The 23,003-nt window shown below is 44.9% G+C and overlaps 8 non-coding genes across 8 annotated transcripts; all 8 read left to right on the forward strand.

Moving 5' to 3' along the window:
- The first annotated feature begins 10,171 nt into the window (after positions 1-10,171).
- Positions 10,172-10,253, forward strand: trnal-cag (transfer RNA leucine (anticodon CAG)). Its single transcript has one exon. It is a non-coding gene; the product is annotated as a tRNA-Leu (tRNA).
- Positions 10,254-11,736: 1,483 nt separating this feature from the next.
- trnav-aac (transfer RNA valine (anticodon AAC)) lies at positions 11,737-11,809 on the forward strand. The gene has a single exon. It is a non-coding gene; the product is annotated as a tRNA-Val (tRNA).
- Positions 11,810-13,464: 1,655 nt separating this feature from the next.
- On the forward strand, positions 13,465-13,546 carry trnal-cag (transfer RNA leucine (anticodon CAG)). The gene has a single exon. It is a non-coding gene; the product is annotated as a tRNA-Leu (tRNA).
- Positions 13,547-15,030: 1,484 nt separating this feature from the next.
- On the forward strand, positions 15,031-15,103 carry trnav-aac (transfer RNA valine (anticodon AAC)). The gene has a single exon. It is a non-coding gene; the product is annotated as a tRNA-Val (tRNA).
- A 1,655-nt stretch (positions 15,104-16,758) lies between these two features.
- On the forward strand, positions 16,759-16,840 carry trnal-cag (transfer RNA leucine (anticodon CAG)). Its single transcript has one exon. It is a non-coding gene; the product is annotated as a tRNA-Leu (tRNA).
- Positions 16,841-18,324: 1,484 nt separating this feature from the next.
- Positions 18,325-18,397, forward strand: trnav-aac (transfer RNA valine (anticodon AAC)). The gene has a single exon. It is a non-coding gene; the product is annotated as a tRNA-Val (tRNA).
- Positions 18,398-20,051: 1,654 nt separating this feature from the next.
- On the forward strand, positions 20,052-20,133 carry trnal-cag (transfer RNA leucine (anticodon CAG)). The gene has a single exon. It is a non-coding gene; the product is annotated as a tRNA-Leu (tRNA).
- Positions 20,134-21,616: 1,483 nt separating this feature from the next.
- trnav-aac (transfer RNA valine (anticodon AAC)) lies at positions 21,617-21,689 on the forward strand. Its single transcript has one exon. It is a non-coding gene; the product is annotated as a tRNA-Val (tRNA).
- The last annotated feature ends 1,314 nt before the right edge of the window (positions 21,690-23,003 follow it).

The following is a 23,003-nucleotide window of genomic DNA, read 5'->3' on the forward strand; positions in this document are numbered from 1 at the left end:
TCATCAAATTATTTTATGAATAAAGTATACTTTTGAAATAAAAAAAGCCGAAGTGTGCTGCATGCAGAATGTTCCTGGGAGAAGGCTAATTTGATGTGACCTTCCGGAGTGGGAAGCACTGCGAGCAGCTCCTGAAGGTCTTCAAGGAGAAGGAAGGGGAGCCTCTGTTCACCACCTTGCCAGCGATCCTGTTGGGTGTGCGTCCTGCACAGAGCAGGGGAGTTACGATTCATATGTACAGCCCCCACGTCCCAGCAGCTGGTGTCCTCACCTTCCTGAGAAGATACGTCCAGGTTGAGGCAGAAAGCACTGATGTGGTCGACCCTTTCAGGATCTGGACCAGCAAGTGGTAGGTCAGGTTAATCCTGAGTGTCAATGCCATTGGATCATCATCCATCCAGCCTCCAACTTTGCAATCGGAGGGGGTAGAGGGTACCTGACATACGCAGCCCAGCCGAAAGTGTGCTAAACCTGCGGAGGTCAGGTCACATTGCGGCTGACTGTAAGGTCACTGTCGGAACTGCAAACAGGAGGGTCACCTGACCAAGGAATGCAAAGAGACCAAGAACTGTAATCTGTGTGGCGAGGCGGACCACGTGTACAAGGCCTACCCAAGACGAGCATCCGCCACCTCAGCACAGATGGCCAGAGGTGGATGGCAAAAGATAAGCAAGGCAACACAAACCAGCAAGGGAACAGTGTCTGGTGGCACCCGGAAGGAAGGACAGCCTGGAGCGGAACAGCCAGCAGCCAGCAGGTAGTTACAGTAGCTGATCCCAGCTCCTACAGAGCAGATGGAGGCAATAGAGGAGGAGGGAGCCAAGGAGGCAGAGGAGTGGATTCGAATAAAAAACAGGAGGGCGAAAACGTGCCCAGTCACCAAAACCTCCTACCAAAGGGGGAAATGACAGCTTCACGGTGAGGTTACAGGCAGCTCTTCGGATGGTGAAGATGGGCCGCATGGTGGCACAGTGGTTAGAACTACCTCCTGCCAGCGCCAGAGACCCGGGTTCAATTCCCACCTCAGGCGACTTTGTGTGTGGAGTTTGCACGTTCTCCCCGTGTCTGCGTGGGTTTCCACCGGGTGCTCCAGTTTTGTCCCACAATCCAAGAATATGCAGGTTCAGTGAATTGGCCATGCTAAATTGCCCGTAGTGTTAGATAAAGGGTTAAAATGTAGGGGGAAGGGTCTGGGTGGGTTGCGCTTCGGCAGGTTGGTGTGGACGTGTTGGGATGAAGGGCCTGTTTCCACATTGTAAGTAATCTAAGCTAATCAAAGATGGGCTCGAGGAGGGTCATCACCAGAAGAAGAAACAGAGCACTGCGGGGAGAAAAGAGGGTGGAACCTCCCAAACAGGAAACGATAAACCCTCTGATGTGACTGCCAAAAGCCACCCTTCACCAGGTTAAAACCAGGAGGTAGCCACCAACGCACAGCTCTATGTAACTGGCAGCAGAGACCCTCTTCAGATCTGAGCTGAGGATTAGGGAAACCATTATCTTCTTATGTTAAAAACAGATGTAAATTCCGTGTAAATGGAGTCAATGGAAAGGAGATTGGTTTCCTTCATGCTATGGGCTGCGCACACAACCTTCTGTCATTTCTCTTACTGTCCTGGGTTGGGCTGTTGCCACACCAGGCCATTACGCTCCTGGATGGTTTGCTCTCAGTGGTGCATTTGTAGAAATTGGTTAGGATCGTTCTTGGCATGCCAAATGTCCTGAGCTGCTGGAGAACGAAGAGGGGTTGTTGTACCATCTCGACTGTCACATCTACGTGGGAAGTCCAGGACAGACTGTAAGTTATCTTCACTCCGAGGGACTTAATGTTGTCCACCATTTCAAATTCAGTTCCATTGATGTAGATGGTGGCATGTTCTCCTCCTTTCATTCTGAAGTCATTGATCAGTTGGTTGGTTCTGCCGATGTTGAGAGAGGTTGGTCTCAGTGCAGCACGTCACCAAGTCCTCTTTTTCCATTCTGTATTTTGACTTGCCATCATTACATATCTGTCCTACTATGATGGTGTCATCAGTGAACATGTAGATGGCATTCGTTCAAACTTTGGCAATACAGTCTTGGGTGTATGTGTCCTGTGGGTCAGAAAGCTGAGGATCCAATTTCAGAGGGCGGAGCTGAGACTAAGGGAGTTTTGTGATCAGTCTGAAGGTAATAATGGTGTTGAAGGAGAATCTATAGTCAATGAGGAGGAATATGACGTGGGTGTCCTTGTTGTCCAGATGTTCCAAGGATTTGACACCCGCTATGGACACATTCCGCTGTAGGGGATCGAGGCAGGCTGGGAGACTGGAGCTAATGTGGGCCATGACTAGCCTCTCGAAGCACTTCGTGCACCCCCTGGCAGCTGCACTCTAAAGAGAAATGTCCCAGCTTACCCAACCTCTCTCTATGACTCAGAGCCTTGAGTCCTGGCAACATCCTTGTAACGTTCCAGTTTAATACCGTCCTTCCTATAGCAAGGTGACCAGAACTGAACATAATATTGAACGTGAAACTATTTGCAACTGTAAGTTTTACTCTGCTGCCGATTATTATGCGCTGTGATGTTATTTTGTTTTTGTGTTATTCTGAAATCTTGTTATTAATTAAATCTTCTGATGGCAATCCCCTCTGGTGAACGGCCTCCTGACTGCTTGAATTGGAATTAATCTATTTTGTTTGGGCAGATATATTGAGGCCGCTGTATATTAGAGAACAGGGAGAGATGATGCATGTTTGTGCAGTGTGTATCCTTTACTGGACAAGCTTGTCTCTCCGTGCATCTAAAGCTTTTAATGTGGTCAGAGTACCTCAGAATTGATACTTCACAGAAGGAAGCTATTCAGCTCATTGTCAGTGCATGAACATAGAACATTACAGCTCAGTACCTGCAACATCCTTCAGCACTGCCCACAGCTCCACCGACCTTAATGCAAAACGTAATTTACTAACTCATCTTTCCATTCTCTTATTAAGGACATTTTCAAAAAGACAAACAACAATCGCCCCAAAACAGATTTTTACAGTGTACCTCTGGCTACTGAACTCGAGGATGAACATTCCCTATAAACTACCACCCTCTGTCTTCTTTCAGCTAGCCAATGTCTGATCCAAACCACTAAATCACCCTCAATTCCACGTCTACGTATTTTCTGGGAGAAAGTAAGGACTACAGATATTTGATATCAAAGTCGAAAGTGTGGTGCTGGAAAAGCACAGCAGGTCAGGCAGAATCCGAGGAGCTAGGAGAAAGTGAAGATTGCAGATACTAGAGACCTGAACACTGATTCCTGATGAAGCGTTTACAAATGAAACATCGACTCTCCTACTCCTTGGACGCTGCCTCATCTGTTCTGATTTTCCAACACCGCACTCTCCATATTGTCTGCAATAGCCTAGCATGGTGGACTTATCAAATTTTTGACTGAAATCCTTATACCCCACTTTACCCTCATGTTTGGTTAACTTCTCAATGAACTCAGTAAGACTTGTGAAACATGACATAACCTTCACAAAACCTTGTTGACTATTCATAATCAAATGATTCCTTTCTAGATGATAATACGTCCTATCTCTTATAATCCTTTCCAACACTTTACCCAAAGTAAGCCTGGTATATAATTACCAGGGTTGTCTCTTCTCAATTTCTTGAACTAAGGGACAACATTTGCTATCGTCCAGTCTTCTGGCACTATTCCTGCAGACAATGGCGATGTAAAGATCCGAACCAATGTTTGTGTAACCTCCTCCCTAACTTCTCAGAGAATCCGAGAATTAATCCCATCTGGCCAAGGGGACTTATCTATTTTCACACTCTCTAGAATTGCTAACATCTTCACCTTAAGAACTTCAATCTCATCTAGTCTAATAGCCTTCACTCCATATAGGCCTTGATAGCATTGTTTTTCCATTGTGAATACTGATACAAGTATTTATTTAGTGCTGTCGTATCTCCTTGGACTACACACACAACTTCACACTACTGTTCTTGATTGGCCCTAATCTTAATTTGGTCATTACTTTATTCGTGACATACTGATACAATGCTTGAGGGTTTTCCTGGATCGTACTTGCCAAAGACTTCTCACGCTCTCTCTTGGCTATTCTTAGCTCTTTCTGTAAGTCCTTCCGAGATAACTTGTAACTCTCAAGCATCCGAACTGACCCTCACGTTTCATCTTTACATAAGCCTCCTTCTTCCTCTTGACAAGAGATTCAACTTCTTCAGTAAACCACAGCAGCCTCACGTGACCACTTCCTCCTTTCCTGACAGGTATAAACTTATCAAGGACACACAGTAGCTGTTGTTTGAAAAAACTCCACATTTCAATTGTGCCCATCTCCTGCAGTTTCCTTCCTCATGCTATGCATCCTAAAACCTTTCCTAATTGCATCATAATTGCCTTTCCCCCAGCTATAACTCTTGCCCTGCGGTATAGACCTGTCCCTTACTATCGCTAAGGTAAACATAACTGAATTGTGGCCACTATCAGCCAAGTGTTCACCTACCTCCAAATCTAACACCTGGTCTGGTTAATTACCCAGTACCAAATCCAATTTGGCCTTGTACCATGTTGGCCTATGTACATACTGTGTCAGGAAACCATTCTGCACACATTGGACTAAAACTGACCCATATAAAGTAATTGAACTCTAGCATTTCCAGTCAATATTTGGAAAGGTAAAGTCTTCCGTAACAAATACTCTGTTATATTCGCTCTTATCCAACATCATCTTTGTAATCCTTAGTTGAAATCTCTGGAACTTTTCAGAGGGCTATAGAGAACTGTCAACAGGTTGACCTCTCCGTTTTTGTTTCTAACCTCTTCCCATACTAACTCAGTAGACGAGTTCTTATCAAACATCCTTTCTGCCAACGTAATATTGTCTTTGATTAACAGCGCCATCTCCCTCCCACCACTTCTAATACCTTCCTTGTTCTGAATGAAGCATCTAAACCCCGGACCCTCAAACGATCAGTCCTGTCCCTGCTCTATCCATTTCTCCAAAGTGGCCACAACATTTGTGAAAAGCTTTGTAGCTCGGGTGCTTGTTGTTATGGTTCTGTTCGCCGAAATGGGAATTTGTGTTGCAAACGTTTAGTCCCTTGTCTAGGGTCATCCTCAGTGCTTGGGAACCTCCTGTGAAGCGCTTCTGTGATATTTCCTCCGACATTTGTAGTGGTTTGTCTCTGCCACTTCCGGTTGTCAGTTCCAGCTGTCCGCTGAATTGGCTGGTATATTGGGTCCAGGTTGATGTGTTTGATAATAGAATCTGTTGATGAGTGCCACGCCTCTAAGAATTCCCTGGTTGTTCTCTGTTTGGCTTGTCCTATAATAGTTGTTTTGTCCCAGTCGAACATCAAGCTGTACAATTTGGAAACAGGGAGTGATTGGAGGGATGTTAAACGAGGGTGAGTAGCATAGATCAGAAGACAGCATGAGGAGAGATAGACAGGAACAGACAGAAAATGTAAGTTTTATTTAGAAATTCTCACAGATTGCAAAGCCTTTATCTTGTGCCATACCCTGTGAGCATTGGGCGAATACTGGCTGTGGTCCCAGAGCGTTGATCTTCAATAATATCACAGAGCTGAGTTGCTGACAGTTAAACAGAGTGCAAAAGGCCAAGCGATTTTTGTTTTTGCAATTAGAAGGTGGTTTAATTTAAATAGACTGGGCGAACAGCAGCAGGAACTGAGAATCCTGCTCATACTGCGCCAGAGAACCTCAATGAGGTGGATCACTGACAGAGGGGAAATCAGCATCTCAGCTGTGGGCCAATAATGAGCGAGAAAGATTGCACACCACTTCCGTGGTTTTGTAATACACACTTCAATTTATCTCGCTCAATATCATAAGTGTATCTTATCTCTTTGTACTTTCCATAGTTTTGTATGGACAGAAAATTATTTTGTGCTGGATTTTGTTTTCAATAAACAGATTTTATTCTTCGTTCCTCACTTTAAATGTATCCTTGAATCTGTTCTGCATATGAGTTATAAAGGGTAACATTCCAATACTGATAACTGGGGAATATTATTGTCCGTCCGTCATGTCTGAACTGCCATGTCCCCCACATCTCTTTATGTTCTGTCTCCTCCACAATTCCATAATCACACTGTCATTGAAGTCCAGTAAATGACACTTCATCACAGTTCACGAACTTCAATAACATCAATAGCACAGGCCTCATCTGCCTCTCTCCGAAACTGGAATAACAATCTGAATTGCATTTGTCACGTTCAATTCTCTGTTAAAAGTTTCATGCCATTTGTCTGTTATAACCTCACGTTTCTCAGACACACATTCCCCTCAGATCATGAACTATCTAAATTGTCTCAATGTTTTATTGAAATTATAATGCTTGGTCAGTAGTTCCAGGATGTATGTTTCCATTTATAAACAGAGAAGCACGTTTCAGTTCTGATAAACTTATGGCATTTCACCTGCATCCAAGACAGATTGAATGGTTAAACTCAATTGATCTACCAGCCTCAAGATCTACCACCCTTACATAGCCCATCCAGAAAATGACAGTTTAAATCATTGTTCTGAATTTGAATAAAACAATATTGAATTGAAAGTCGTTGGCTGGAGCTATTTGTTCAGTGACTGTGATTGATGTCATTCTCCATGGATCCGAGATGTGTCACTGGAGGGTTTGCCTCTTCTATTAATTAAGGACTCGCTTCAATGTGTAATCCCAGTATGGGCGGGAGCATCAACGACTGGACTAACAGGGATCAGTACCTCGAGAGATGGAGGAGGAGAGATCAGAATCTGAGAACATTAGACTGGGACGTTCAATTAATGGATCAGAATGTGAGAACCTTAGACTGGAATATTACAACAGACAGGAGTTTATACTTGGGTCTTTACTTCCTTTCTCAACCTTGGATATCATTAGCATCACGGATACAAGATATCCTTTGGATTATTCAAGGTGGTTACTATCCCATCCTCGCTATAGTTGGTGTTCCTGGTAAGTCATTCCATCTGTCCATTAAGCTGAGTTTAACTGAATTGCTGTTCATAATCACATTTTAAAATTTGGAAGTCATCATTTTCAGATATAGTCAAAAATTTTATTCCTTACTGATTATAGCTAGCAAATTACTATTCACAACTTACTCAACAATACGCGAGGAGAAACCAGAATGTTGCTAAACTCCATTATCTTTTTTCTCCATTAATATTTACATTTCTACATATTGTCCCCACTCACCAATCCTGCCCAGGACCACTATCAGGGATATTTAAGTCACCTTCTCAGCCTTAATGCAACTGCTGAATCATTCATCATTTGTGCCTTTGGTAAATTCAGATATAAACATTTCAAGTCCCTTCCAATTCTGCTTACAGCACAACATATTTACACTTGAGATTGTTACTTTGTCCTCTCCACAGAATCTGTCAGATGAGCAGACAGTGCATGCTGGTCAAGCCATTGACTCATAATCAAGCGGCACACAATAATAATCTTTTGGTGTCTCATGAAGGAAGTTGATGGAATGCAAATGAAATCATCACCACTTGTTATAAACAGAAGCCTATCTGTTTGTCTCATGTCCTGTAGAGAAGGCAATGTGTTATCCTTCCATGGTCAGGTCTCTGTGTGACTGCAAATCCACATCAATGTGGTTTACTCTTTATTATCCTTTGCATCAGCTGAATCAGCCACTCAGTTCAAGATCAGCATAAAATGCTGGCCTGACCAGGGCTGCACACATCCCATGAGAGCAGAACAACAGGAAAGATAGCTTCCTTCCTCTGCCTGATTTCCATGTTCCTGCAAGTAATTTCCATTCAGGTAGGTGACCATTCCCTGTTTCAAGTGAATTCTTTCTGATTGAGTCTCTCTCTCTGAACGTGATATACATCTCCATCGACACCTCTGGTGATGACTGACGCAAAGATGTAAGAAACTTCAAAATTCCACATCATTCGCAGTGTAGTGAGAAGGAGTTGTTTTTCAAACCACAGGAAAAAAAGTTAAGACAGCTAAGTAAGGGAACAGAATTATTGTGATCAACCCTAGAGTGTTGTTGAGATAGTATTTGGGGTATTGTGCACAGATTTTCTCTCCTTTATAAAGAATAATCCTCTTGGCAGAAAGAGTGTAAAGGAGTTTCACCAGACTCATTGTTGGAATGATTGTACCATCGCCTGTGCGTAAGGATTAATCTGTAGCGCTTTGAAGAATGAGATTGTAAAGAACCTTAAGGTGATGGGCAGTTACTCATTATATTCCAAACAGAATTAATACGGTGATAAATTCCATATTTTTTTAACGTGGTTTACATGATTCTCGATGGCTTAAAAGACTCTGAAAACGTTCCTCTCAATCCACGCCACTCACCATTTCGATTGAGAGAGAGGGCCATTCTTTAACTAAACTCTTCCAACATTAATACAGTACATTTGGTGTGTAATCATACATAGAACTTCACGTTATCCACCATCCCGACAGGAGTCACAATACCTTCATTCTAAAACAGTTAACTATCCCCACCAGCTTCTGACCCCCACGGAGAACATGGGTCTGTCTTCTTGGAGATGGGAGATGCCTCCTCGAGGCTTGGCACAAAACATTCGGCTTCCTTCTTCACTGCCGGCAAAACACGTTAAAGTATCATTTGTTCCACAAGCAATGGAGCCACGAGGAACATTGTGAGCCGTCTATGAGTACATTCTCTGCTCCATTCGTTTTCCAGGATGGAGCATCCGTGACACCCTCCTATTCCTATGTAAGTGTCTCGAGGGGTGAATGGTCTCCTCCTGGTTCTATAGAACAGGTTTAGGGGTCTTACTGGACCCTGCCTGTTCCTATTTAACAGCTCAATGTAATGCCGGGACGCCTCCTCTTCAACTCCTCTTCGTTTCTGCAAGGCCTCATTTGGAAGCTGTCTGTCGTTATTCAAGATGCGAGAATTGGCAGCAGAGGTGCTGAATCATGGTTTGGATCAGTTCGCACGTTATAGTGACTCATTCAATCAGCAACAGCAATGAAAGAAATTACACTCTCAGAGGAACCTCTGGACTTGTGATTTCATAGCGTCGCTAGTATTAAGGTGAGCCCCGAGATCTAAGCCAAGTTGGAACTGAAACGGAGGAATTGACAGAGAGGCTACAGAATGACATCGCAACCTTTTGGTTTTCTTTAAATCACTGACGAGCAGGAAAATGTAAACGGGAGGGCGAGTGGGAAAGTGAGGCAGTTGCAGCTCTGGTGAATCTCCTTCTTTGTGAGTCACTCAGCAACAAGAGACGTGAAGGTGACTCATGCGGGAGAGCTCTTCACATCGAGAACAAAAAGCACTCAAGGGCTGTTAGCACCTCTTCCGCAGTGGGGGTGGGGTGAGTAGGACCTTCTGTTACTATGTTCAGAAACTGCCTTTTAAATTGACGTGAACAGAAACTGCATTTCTAATAAGCACCATGGAATTTAGCAAAATTTATTGAGTCGCTTCTCGTCGATTCGCACACAGGTTTCCAACTCAGTTGGTATCCATGTGGCTCATGTCCAGGTATGAACATCCCTGCAGCCAATTGCACGGTTAAGGTAAAAGGCAAGGAAAGTGGCATCTCGAACTGGCCCCGAGGTCAGAGCATCCTCCCAATGTGATCTGTCGTTCTCGGATTGTAATGCTACCTCCGGTTTTAGGATGGAGAACATTCTTTGGGACTCTTATTCTGCAAAACAGACACAGTGACTGAAACGATGCTGCACGGTATAATGTGGAACACGGCCTGCTCAGCTTTGTGCATTTTCCCTGCAGTCCGGTGTGTTTCATGTTCCGTGTAAACGTGAAAGTTGTCCTGTTTCGAGCAATGGGTGAAATCATTCAGCAAAGCAAGAATCGAAATTGAAGTAATGTCAAGCAGCTCATGGTGATTTGACCAAATCATAACCGAACATATATTCTCACGCAGTCAAAGATACATTTCTGGTTGAAAAGAGTCTGAGAAGATAGACTCAGCTTACCATTGATTTTTGTCTGGATTGATGGGCTTTCATGATCTGCTGCGAAATTGTCATTGTAGCTGGGCACATCCCAGCAGCTGTGCGAGTCGGAGAGGGATCATGGAACCCTTTTCATTTGACTTAGCATGTGTGGTTATGCAGGAGCACAATTCGAAATGCAAGTAAATGCGCTGCCGCGCTGTCTGGTAGTGTGGCCGAGCGGTCTAAGGCGCTGGATCCAGGTTCCAGTCCTGAAAGGGGCGTGGGTTCGAATCCCACCACTGCCATTTCAGCTGATCAACTCCACCGCTGCAGCGTTGTTAAAATCCCCGCTGTGTTGATATTCCAGGGGAATTAACTGTGGTGAATATTGTGAAGTCTCTCTGCTGTCATGATGGTGCTCGCCTCCCCTGCCGAAAATCGCAAACAGCTCAACGCTTGCTTTACGTTCCATGCAAGTTGAGTTTTTACTGGAACCGAATGGAGACTGTTATTTCATCGCTGTTGTGAAACAAAGTCCTGCGCTGAATCGATTCATCGTTATTTGGCTTTCTGGCGAATGGGAAATTCTTTCCACTGAATGTGTTATTGAATTTCTCCCATTTCCTTCATTTCCGTCTTGGAGACACCGGAAGGGAAAGGTAATCTAATCGAGACTGTGATTGGTGAAATTCACTTTTTTTATGGCCCATACTTATTATATTCTTTCTTTCTCTCTTTTCAGCATTGTCCGGGAAGTGGTGGTGCACTAAGGCTGCAGTATGTTTGAAAGAGTAGTTTGGAATTGCCCAGTTGTTAGTTGTGAGGTTACTTTATGCCTCATGCCCTCGGACTGTCTCACATTTAGCATTCATGCTTCGCTGTGTCTGAACATGCATTAGGTATGCCAGTTTTGTTTGTGTTCCGTGTTAAATGCTTTCTGTTTGCGATTCGCTCAATACATTACGAGTTAACAGGGGTTCTGAGGTAACTTCCAGCAGCAAAAATCCTCAACTGAGGATCTGGAAAAATTTCACGAAGTATGGTCAGTCACAGCAAAAGTAAGGGAGTCGTTCGTTTCTGCAGTGTTTCACAATACTACCTTTCCCGTGAGCAGTCGAACAGTCTAAATGATTGTGCTACAGACTGCGACGGCAAGCTCCGCTAAAAAGTAATCCTTTCAAACACAACGTTATTGGGGTACACCGCGTGGAAACAGATACTTCGGTGTATCTCATCCATGCTCACCACATATCCAAAATTAAACAAGTCCCGTTCCACAGCATTTGGCCTCCATCCCTCTAAACCCATCCTATCCAGAAACTGATCCGATTACCATTGCAATTTTCTGAGTGCAATAGCCTCCTCCACTTCCTCTGGTAGCTCATTCCATACACGCACAACCTTGTGTGTGGGAAATGTGCCTCAGGTCCTTTGTCAATTTCAGAGCACTCACCTTAAACCTATGCTCCCGAGTTTCCAACTCACCCCAGCTTGGGTAAAGCACGTAAATACTCAGTTCAAAACCCTTCCATAAAATCATGTCGCAGCCGTTATGCTGCCGGGAAAGTTGTCCCAGCCTATTCCACCTCACTCTACAGTCCGAACATTGACCACATCCTTGTCTATATTTTGTCACCAATTTCACGTCTGTTTCTTTTTTTTAACTTTTTCAAGATGTCAATTACCCTGGATAACAACGAGCTGTTGGAAAAAGAAAGGTGAAACGGAGAATGGCTTCAACTTTCAGTGCTGGATGCCACAGAGCCGCAGCACGGCCGGCGCAGGCTTGTTTCTGTAGTGTAGTGGTCATCACATTCGCCTAACACGCGAAAGGTCCCCAGTTCGAAACTGGGCAGAAACTGCTTTGTTCTTCAATTGCAGCCTTTTACACGGACAAGAACGCAGCTTTCTTGCTTGCTTTCCCATCTGCAAACCTGCCTTCGAAATCGCTCGAACAAATCTGCTCTCTTTGTGAAATGTAATGCAATTCCATTAAATTAGTTTGCAAAGCATTGTAAAGGTTTTCTCCAAGCTGGGTCTGATCATATGCCATTCTGTTTCAGAGTGTAGTTACCGCGTTCTGAATCTTCCACAAAAAGCAGTACCGCATTTGCATTCCTTGCGCAGGCGGGCTGGTTCAAAGACAGCGAAGAAGCTGATGAGCTGGTGTCACAGTGCGCCACGGATTCCTCAACTGGTCTGTCTGACAAATGTACCCCAAAGTCGTCTCTGCAAGGCCTCATTTGGAAGCTGTCTGTCGTTATTCAACGTGCGAGAATTGGCAGTAGAGGTGCTGAATCATGGTTTGGATCAGTTCGCACGTTATAGTGACTCATTCAATCAGCAACAGCAATGAAAGAAATTACACTCTCAGAGGAACCTCTGGACTTGTGATTTCATAGCGTCGCTAGTATTAAGGTGAGCCCCGAGATCTAAGCCAAGTTGGAACTGAAACGGAGGAATTGACAGAGAGGCTACAGAATGACATCGCAACCTTTTGGTTTTCTTTAAATCACTGACGAGCAGGAAAATGTAAACGGGAGGGCGAGTGGGAAAGTGAGGCAGTTGCAGCTCTGGTGAATCTCCTTCTTTGTGAGTCACTCAGCAACAAGAGACGTGAAGGTGACTCATGCGGGAGAGCTCTTCACATCGAGAACAAAAAGCACTCAAGGGCAGTTAGCACCTCTTCCGCAGTGGGGGTGGGGTGAGTAGGACCTTCTGTTACTATGTTCAGAAACTGCCTTTTAAATTGACGTGAACAGAAACTGCATTTCTAATAAGCACCATGGAATTTAGCAAAATTTATTGAGTCGCTTCTCGTCGATTCGCACACAGGTTTCCAACTCAGTTGGTATCCATGTGGCTCATGTCCAGGTATGAACATCCCTGCAGCCAATTGCACGGTTAAGGTAAAAGGCAAGGAAAGTGGCATCTCGAACTGGCCCCGAGGTCAGAGCATCCTCCCAATGTGATCTGTCGTTCTCGGATTGTAATGCTACCTCCGGTTTTAGGATGGAGAACATTCTTTGGGACTCTTATTCTGCAAAACAGACACAGTGACTGAAACGATGCTGCACGGTATAATGTGGAACACGGCCTGCTCAGCTTTGTGCATTTTCCCTGCAGTCCGGTGTGTTTCATGTTCCGTGTAAACGTGAAAGTTGTCCTGTTTCGAGCAATGGGTGAAATCATTCAGCAAAGCAAGAATCGAAATTGAAGTAATGTCAAGCAGCTCATGGTGATTTGACCAAATCATAACCGAACATATATTCTCACGCAGTCAAAGATACATTTCTGGTTGAAAAGAGTCTGAGAAGATAGACTCAGCTTACCATTGATTTTTGTCTGGATTGATGGGCTTTCATGATCTGCTGCGAAATTGTCATTGTAGCTGGGCACATCCCAGCAGCTGTGCGAGTCGGAGAGGGATCATGGAACCCTTTTCATTTGACTTAGCATGTGTGGTTATGCAGGAGCACAATTCGAAATGCAAGTAAATGCGCTGCCGCGCTGTCTGGTAGTGTGGCCGAGCGGTCTAAGGCGCTGGATCCAGGTTCCAGTCCTGAAAGGGGCGTGGGTTCGAATCCCACCACTGCCATTTCAGCTGGTCAACTCCACCGCTGCAGCGTTGTTAAAATCCCCGCTGCGTTGATATTCCAGGGGAATTAACTGTGGTGAATATTGTGAAGTCTCTCTGCTGTCATGATGGTGCTCGCCTCCCCTGCCGAAAATCGCAAACAGCTCAACGCTTGCTTTACGTTCCAGGCAAGTTGAGTTTTTACTGGAACCGAATGGAGACTGTTATTTCATCGCTGTTGTGAAACAAAGTCCTGCGCTGAATCGATTCATCGTTATTTGGCTTTCTGGCGAATGGGAAATTCTTTCCACTGAATGTGTTATTGAATTTCTCCCATTTCCTTCATTTCCGTCTTGGAGACACCGGAAGGGAAAGGTAATCTAATCGAGACTGTGATTGGTGAAATTCACTTTTTTTATGGCCCATACTTATTATATTCTTTCTTTCTCTCTTTTCAGCATTGTCCGGGAAGTGGTGGTGCACTAAGACTGCAGTATGTTTGAAAGAGTAGTTTGGAATTGCCCAGTTGTGAGTTGTGAGGTTACTTTATGCCTCATGCCCTCGGACTGTCTCACATTTAGCATTCATGCTTCGCTGTGTCTGAACATGCATTAGGTATGCCAGTTTTGTTTGTGTTCCGTGTTAAATGCTTTCTGTTTGCGATTCGCTCAATACATTACGAGTTAACAGGGGTTCTGAGGTAACTTCCAGCAGCAAAAATCCTCAACTGAGGATCTGGAAAAATTTCACGAAGTATGGTCAGTCACAGCAAAAGTAAGGGAGTCGTTCGTTTCTGCAGTGTTTCACAATACTACCTTTCCCGTGAGCAGTCGAACAGTCTAAATGATTGTGCTACAGACTGCGACGGCAAGCTCCGCTAAAAAGTAATCCTTTCAAACACAACGTTATTGGGGTACACCGCGTGGAAACAGATACTTCGGTGTATCTCATCCATGCTCACCACATATCCAAAATTAAACAAGTCCCGTTCCACAGCATTTGGCCTCCATCCCTCTAAACCCATCCTATCCAGAAACTGATCCGATTACCATTGCAATTTTCTGAGTGCAATAGCCTCCTCCACTTCCTCTGGTAGCTCATTCCATACACGCACAACCTTGTGTGTGGGAAATGTGCCTCAGGTCCTTTGTCAATTTCAGAGCACTCACCTTAAACCTATGCTCCCGAGTTTCCAACTCACCCCAGCTTGGGTAAAACACGTAAATACTCAGTTCAAAACCCTTCCATAAAATCATGTCGCAGCCGTTATGCTGCCGGGAAAGTTGTCCCAGCCTATTCCACCTCACTCTACAGTCCGAACATTGACCACATCCTTGTCTATATTTTGTCACCAATTTCACGTCTGTTTCTTTTTTTTTAACTTTTTCAAGATGTCAATTACCCTGGATAACAACGAGCTGTTGGAAAAAGAAAGGTGAAACGGAGAATGGCTTCAACTTTCAGTGCTGGATGCCACAGAGCCGCAGCACGGCCGGCGCAGGCTTGTTTCTGTAGTGTAGTGGTCATCACATTCGCCTAACACGCGAAAGGTCCCCAGTTCGAAACTGGGCAGAAACTGCTTTGTTCTTCAATTGCAGCCTTTTACACGGACAAGAACGCAGCTTTCTTGCTTGCTTTCCCATCTGCAAACCTGCCTTCGAAATCGCTCGAACAAATCTGCTCTCTTTGTGAAATGTAATGCAATTCCATTAAATTAGTTTGCAAAGCATTGTAAAGGTTTTCTCCAAGCTGGGTCTGATCATATGCCATTCTGTTTCAGAGTGTAGTTACCGCGTTCTGAATCTTCCACAAAAAGCAGTACCGCATTTGCATTCCTTGCGCAGGCGGGCTGGTTCAAAGACAGCGAAGAAGCTGATGAGCTGGTGTCACAGTGCACCACGGATTCCTCAACTGGTCTGTCTGACAAATGTACCCCAAAGTCGTCTCTGCAAGGCCTCATTTGGAAGCTGTCTGTCGTTATTCAACGTGCGAGAATTGGCAGTAGAGGTGCTGAATCATGGTTTGGATCAGTTCGCACGTTATAGTGACTCATTCAATCAGCAACAGCAATGAAAGAAATTACACTCTCAGAGGAACCTCTGGACTTGTGATTTCATAGCGTCGCTAGTATTAAGGTGAGCCCCGAGATCTAAGCCAAGTTGGAACTGAAACGGAGGAATTGACAGAGAGGCTACAGAATGACATCGCAACCTTTTGGTTTTCTTTAAATCACTGACGAGCAGGAAAATGTAAACGGGAGGGCGAGTGGGAAAGTGAGGCAGTTGCAGCTCTGGTGAATCTCCTTCTTTGTGAGTCACTCAGCAACAAGAGACGTGAAGGTGACTCATGCGGGAGAGCTCTTCACATCGAGAACAAAAAGCACTCAAGGGCAGTTAGCACCTCTTCCGCAGTGGGGGTGGGGTGAGTAGGACCTTCTGTTACTATGTTCAGAAACTGCCTTTTAAATTGACGTGAACAGAAACTGCATTTCTAATAAGCACCATGGAATTTAGCAAAATTTATTGAGTCGCTTCTCGTCGATTCGCACACAGGTTTCCAACTCAGTTGGTATCCATGTGGCTCATGTCCAGGTATGAACATCCCTGCAGCCAATTGCACGGTTAAGGTAAAAGGCAAGGAAAGTGGCATCTCGAACTGGCCCCGAGGTCAGAGCATCCTCCCAATGTGATCTGTCGTTCTCGGATTGTAATGCTACCTCCGGTTTTAGGATGGAGAACATTCTTTGGGACTCTTATTCTGCAAAACAGACACAGTGACTGAAACGATGCTGCACGGTATAATGTGGAACACGGCCTGCTCAGCTTTGTGCATTTTCCCTGCAGTCCGGTGTGTTTCATGTTCCGTGTAAACGTGAAAGTTGTCCTGTTTCGAGCAATGGGTGAAATCATTCAGCAAAGCAAGAATCGAAATTGAAGTAATGTCAAGCAGCTCATGGTGATTTGACCAAATCATAACCGAACATATATTCTCACGCAGTCAAAGATACATTTCTGGTTGAAAAGAGTCTGAGAAGATAGACTCAGCTTACCATTGATTTTTGTCTGGATTGATGGGCTTTCATGATCTGCTGCGAAATTGTCATTGTAGCTGGGCACATCCCAGCAGCTGTGCGAGTCGGAGAGGGATCATGGAACCCTTTTCATTTGACTTAGCATGTGTGGTTATGCAGGAGCACAATTCGAAATGCAAGTAAATGCGCTGCCGCGCTGTCTGGTAGTGTGGCCGAGCGGTCTAAGGCGCTGGATCCAGGTTCCAGTCCTGAAAGGGGCGTGGGTTCGAATCCCACCACTGCCATTTCAGCTGGTCAACTCCACCGCTGCAGCGTTGTTAAAATCCCCGCTGCGTTGATATTCCAGGGGAATTAACTGTGGTGAATATTGTGAAGTCTCTCTGCTGTCATGATGGTGCTCGCCTCCCCTGCCGAAAATCGCAAACAGCTCAACGCTTGCTTTACGTTCCAGGCAAGTTGAGTTTTTACTGGAACCGAATGGAGACTGTTATTTCATCGCTGTTGTGAAACAAAGTCCTGCGCTGAATCGATTCATCGTTATTTGGCTTTCTGGCGAATGGGAAATTCTTTCCACTGAATGTGTTATTGAATTTCTCCCATTTCCTTCATTTCCGTCTTGGAGACACCGGAAGGGAAAGGTAATCTAATCGAGACTGTGATTGGTGAAATTCACTTTTTTTATGGCCCATACTTATTATATTCTTTCTTTCTCTCTTTTCAGCATTGTCCGGGAAGTGGTGGTGCACTAAGGCTGCAGTATGTTTGAAAGAGTAGTTTGGAATTGCCCAGTTGTTAGTTGTGAGGTTACTTTATGCCTCATGCCCTCGGACTGTCTCACATTTAGCATTCATGCTTCGCTGTGTCTGAACATGCATTAGGTATGCCAGTTTTGTTTGTGTTCCGTGTTAAATGCTTTCTGTTTGCGATTCGCTCAATACATTACGAGTTAACAGGGGTTCTGAGGTAACTTCCAGCAGCAAAAATCCTCAACTGAGGATCTGGAAAAATTTCACGAAGTATGGTCAGTCACAGCAAAAGTAAGGGAGTCGTTCGTTTCTGCAGTGTTTCACAATACTACCTTTCCCGTGAGCAGTCGAACAGTCTAAATGATTGTGCTACAGACTGCGACGGCAAGCTCCGCTAAAAAGTAATCCTTTCAAACACAACGTTATTGGGGTACACCGCGTGGAAACAGATACTTCGGTGTATCTCATCCATGCTCACCACATATCCAAAATTAAACAAGTCCCGTTCCACAGCATTTGGCCTCCATCCCTCTAAACCCATCCTATCCAGAAACTGATCCGATTACCATTGCAATTTTCTGAGTGCAATAGCCTCCTCCACTTCCTCTGGTAGCTCATTCCATACACGCACAACCTTGTGTGTGGGAAATGTGCCTCAGGTCCTTTGTCAATTTCAGAGCACTCACCTTAAACCTATGCTCCCGAGTTTCCAACTCACCCCAGCTTGGGTAAAACACGTAAATACTCAGTTCAAAACCCTTCCATAAAATCATGTCGCAGCCGTTATGCTGCCGGGAAAGTTGTCCCAGCCTATTCCACCTCACTCTACAGTCCGAACATTGACCACATCCTTGTCTATATTTTGTCACCAATTTCACGTCTGTTTCTTTTTTTTTAACTTTTTCAAGATGTCAATTACCCTGGATAACAACGAGCTGTTGGAAAAAGAAAGGTGAAACGGAGAATGGCTTCAACTTTCAGTGCTGGATGCCACAGAGCCGCAGCACGGCCGGCGCAGGCTTGTTTCTGTAGTGTAGTGGTCATCACATTCGCCTAACACGCGAAAGGTCCCCAGTTCGAAACTGGGCAGAAACTGCTTTGTTCTTCAATTGCAGCCTTTTACACGGACAAGAACGCAGCTTTCTTGCTTGCTTTCCCATCTGCAAACCTGCCTTCGAAATCGCTCGAACAAATCTGCTCTCTTTGTGAAATGTAATGCAATTCCATTAAATTAGTTTGCAAAGCATTGTAAAGGTTTTCTCCAAGCTGGGTCTGATCATATGCCATTCTGTTTCAGAGTGTAGTTACCGCGTTCTGAATCTTCCACAAAAAGCAGTACCGCATTTGCATTCCTTGCGCAGGCGGGCCGGTTCAAAGACAGCGAAGAAGCTGATGAGCTGGTGTCACAGTGCACCACGGATTCCTCAACTGGTCTGTCTGACAAATGTACCCCAAAGTCGTCTCTGCAAGGCCTCATTTGGAAGCTGTCTGTCGTTATTCAACGTGCGAGAATTGGCAGTAGAGGTGCTGAATCATGGTTTGGATCAGTTCGCACGTTATAGTGACTCATTCAATCAGCAACAGCAATGAAAGAAATTACACTCTCAGAGGAACCTCTGGACTTGTGATTTCATAGCGTCGCTAGTATTAAGGTGAGCCCCGAGATCTAAGCCAAGTTGGAACTGAAACGGAGGAATTGACAGAGAGGCTACAGAATGACATCGCAACCTTTTGGTTTTCTTTAAATCACTGACGAGCAGGAAAATGTAAACGGGAGGGCGAGTGGGAAAGTGAGGCAGTTGCAGCTCTGGTGAATCTCCTTCTTTGTGAGTCACTCAGCAACAAGAGACGTGAAGGTGACTCATGCGGGAGAGCTCTTCACATCGAGAACAAAAAGCACTCAAGGGCAGTTAGCACCTCTTCCGCAGTGGGGGTGGGGTGAGTAGGACCTTCTGTTACTATGTTCAGAAACTGCCTTTTAAATTGACGTGAACAGAAACTGCATTTCTAATAAGCACCATGGAATTTAGCAAAATTTATTGAGTCGCTTCTCGTCGATTCGCACACAGGTTTCCAACTCAGTTGGTATCCATGTGGCTCATGTCCAGGTATGAACATCCCTGCAGCCAATTGCACGGTTAAGGTAAAAGGCAAGGAAAGTGGCATCTCGAACTGGCCCCGAGGTCAGAGCATCCTCCCAATGTGATCTGTCGTTCTCGGATTGTAATGCTACTCCGGTTTTAGGATGGAGAACATTCTTTGGGACTCTTATTCTGCAAAACAGACACAGTGACTGAAACGATGCTGCACGGTATAATGTGGAACACGGCCTGCTCAGCTTTGTGCATTTTCCCTGCAGTCCGGTGTGTTTCATGTTCCGTGTAAACGTGAAAGTTGTCCTGTTTCGAGCAATGGGTGAAATCATTCAGCAAAGCAAGAATCGAAATTGAAGTAATGTCAAGCAGCTCATGGTGATTTGACCAAATCATAACCGAACATATATTCTCACGCAGTCAAAGATACATTTCTGGTTGAAAAGAGTCTGAGAAGATAGACTCAGCTTACCATTGATTTTTGTCTGGATTGATGGGCTTTCATGATCTGCTGCGAAATTGTCATTGTAGCTGGGCACATCCCAGCAGCTGTGCGAGTCGGAGAGGGATCATGGAACCCTTTTCATTTGACTTAGCATGTGTGGTTATGCAGGAGCACAATTCGAAATGCAAGTAAATGCGCTGCCGCGCTGTCTGGTAGTGTGGCCGAGCGGTCTAAGGCGCTGGATCCAGGTTCCAGTCCTGAAAGGGGCGTGGGTTCGAATCCCACCACTGCCATTTCAGCTGGTCAACTCCACCGCTGCAGCGTTGTTAAAATCCCCGCTGCGTTGATATTCCAGGGGAATTAACTGTGGTGAATATTGTGAAGTCTCTCTGCTGTCATGATGGTGCTCGCCTCCCCTGCCGAAAATCGCAAACAGCTCAACGCTTGCTTTACGTTCCATGCAAGTTGAGTTTTTACTGGAACCGAATGGAGACTGTTATTTCATCGCTGTTGTGAAACAAAGTCCTGCGCTGAATCGATTCATCGTTATTTGGCTTTCTGGCGAATGGGAAATTCTTTCCACTGAATGTGTTATTGAATTTCTCCCATTTCCTTCATTTCCGTCTTGGAGACACCGGAAGGGAAAGGTAATCTAATCGAGACTGTGATTGGTGAAATTCACTTTTTTTATGGCCCATACTTATTATATTCTTTCTTTCTCTCTTTTCAGCATTGTCCGGGAAGTGGTGGTGCACTAAGGCTGCAGTATGTTTGAAAGAGTAGTTTGGAATTGCCCAGTTGTTAGTTGTGAGGTTACTTTATGCCTCATGCCCTCGGACTGTCTCACATTTAGCATTCATGCTTCGCTGTGTCTGAACATGCATTAGGTATGCCAGTTTTGTTTGTGTTCCGTGTTAAATGCTTTCTGTTTGCGATTCGCTCAATACATTACGAGTTAACAGGGGTTCTGAGGTAACTTCCAGCAGCAAAAATCCTCAACTGAGGATCTGGAAAAATTTCACGAAGTATGGTCAGTCACAGCAAAAGTAAGGGAGTCGTTCGTTTCTGCAGTGTTTCACAATACTACCTTTCCCGTGAGCAGTCGAACAGTCTAAATGATTGTGCTACAGACTGCGACGGCAAGCTCCGCTAAAAAGTAATCCTTTCAAACACAACGTTATTGGGGTACACCGCGTGGAAACAGATACTTCGGTGTATCTCATCCATGCTCACCACATATCCAAAATTAAACAAGTCCCGTTCCACAGCATTTGGCCTCCATCCCTCTAAACCCATCCTATCCAGAAACTGATCCGATTACCATTGCAATTTTCTGAGTGCAATAGCCTCCTCCACTTCCTCTGGTAGCTCATTCCATACACGCACAACCTTGTGTGTGGGAAATGTGCCTCAGGTCCTTTGTCAATTTCAGAGCACTCACCTTAAACCTATGCTCCCGAGTTTCCAACTCACCCCAGCTTGGGTAAAACACGTAAATACTCAGTTCAAAACCCTTCCATAAAATCATGTCGCAGCCGTTATGCTGCCGGGAAAGTTGTCCCAGCCTATTCCACCTCACTCTACAGTCCGAACATTGACCACATCCTTGTCTATATTTTGTCACCAATTTCACGTCTGTTTCTTTTTTTTAACTTTTTCAAGATGTCAATTACCCTGGATAACAACGAGCTGTTGGAAAAAGAAAGGTGAAACGGAGAATGGCTTCAACTTTCAGTGCTGGATGCCACAGAGCCGCAGCGCGGCCGGCGCAGGCTTGTTTCTGTAGTGTAGTGGTCATCACATTCGCCTAACACGCGAAAGGTCCCCAGTTCGAAACTGGGCAGAAACTGCTTTGTTCTTCAATTGCAGCCTTTTACACGGACAAGAACGCAGCTTTCTTGCTTGCTTTCCCATCTGCAAACCTGCCTTCGAAATCGCTCGAACAAATCTGCTCTCTTTGTGAAATGTAATGCAATTCCATTAAATTAGTTTGCAAAGCATTGTAAAGGTTTTCTCCAAGCTGGGTCTGATCATATGCCATTCTGTTTCAGAGTGTAGTTACCGCGTTCTGAATCTTCCACAAAAAGCAGTACCGCATTTGCATTCCTTGCGCAGGCGGGCTGGTTCAAAGACAGCGAAGAAGCTGATGAGCTGGTGTCACAGTGCGCCACGGATTCCTCAACTGGTCTGTCTGACAAATGTACCCCAAAGTCGTCTCTGCAAGGCCTCATTTGGAAGCTGTCTGTCGTTATTCAACGTGCGAGAATTGGCAGTAGAGGTGCTGAATCATGGTTTGGATCAGTTCGCACGTTATAGTGACTCATTCAATCAGCAACAGCAATGAAAGAAATTACACTCTCAGAGGAACCTCTGGACTTGTGATTTCATAGCGTCGCTAGTATTAAGGTGAGCCCCGAGATCTAAGCCAAGTTGGAACTGAAACGGAGGAATTGACAGAGAGGCTACAGAATGACATCGCAACCTTTTGGTTTTCTTTAAATCACTGACGAGCAGGAAAATGTAAACGGGAGGGCGAGTGGGAAAGTGAGGCAGTTGCAGCTCTGGTGAATCTCCTTCTTTGTGAGTCACTCAGCAACAAGAGACGTGAAGGTGACTCATGCGGGAGAGCTCTTCACATCGAGAACAAAAAGCACTCAAGGGCAGTTAGCACCTCTTCCGCAGTGGGGGTGGGGTGAGTAGGACCTTCTGTTACTATGTTCAGAAACTGCCTTTTAAATTGACGTGAACAGAAACTGCATTTCTAATAAGCACCATGGAATTTAGCAAAATTTATTGAGTCGCTTCTCGTCGATTCGCACACAGGTTTCCAACTCAGTTGGTATCCATGTGGCTCATGTCCAGGTATGAACATCCCTGCAGCCAATTGCACGGTTAAGGTAAAAGGCAAGGAAAGTGGCATCTCGAACTGGCCCCGAGGTCAGAGCATCCTCCCAATGTGATCTGTCGTTCTCGGATTGTAATGCTACCTCCGGTTTTAGGATGGAGAACATTCTTTGGGACTCTTATTCTGCAAAACAGACACAGTGACTGAAACGATGCTGCACGGTATAATGTGGAACACGGCCTGCTCAGCTTTGTGCATTTTCCCTGCAGTCCGGTGTGTTTCATGTTCCGTGTAAACGTGAAAGTTGTCCTGTTTCGA

This window comes from Hemiscyllium ocellatum, unplaced genomic scaffold (assembly GCF_020745735.1).
Source record: "Hemiscyllium ocellatum isolate sHemOce1 unplaced genomic scaffold, sHemOce1.pat.X.cur. scaffold_816_pat_ctg1, whole genome shotgun sequence".
NCBI lineage: Eukaryota > Metazoa > Chordata > Chondrichthyes > Orectolobiformes > Hemiscylliidae > Hemiscyllium > Hemiscyllium ocellatum.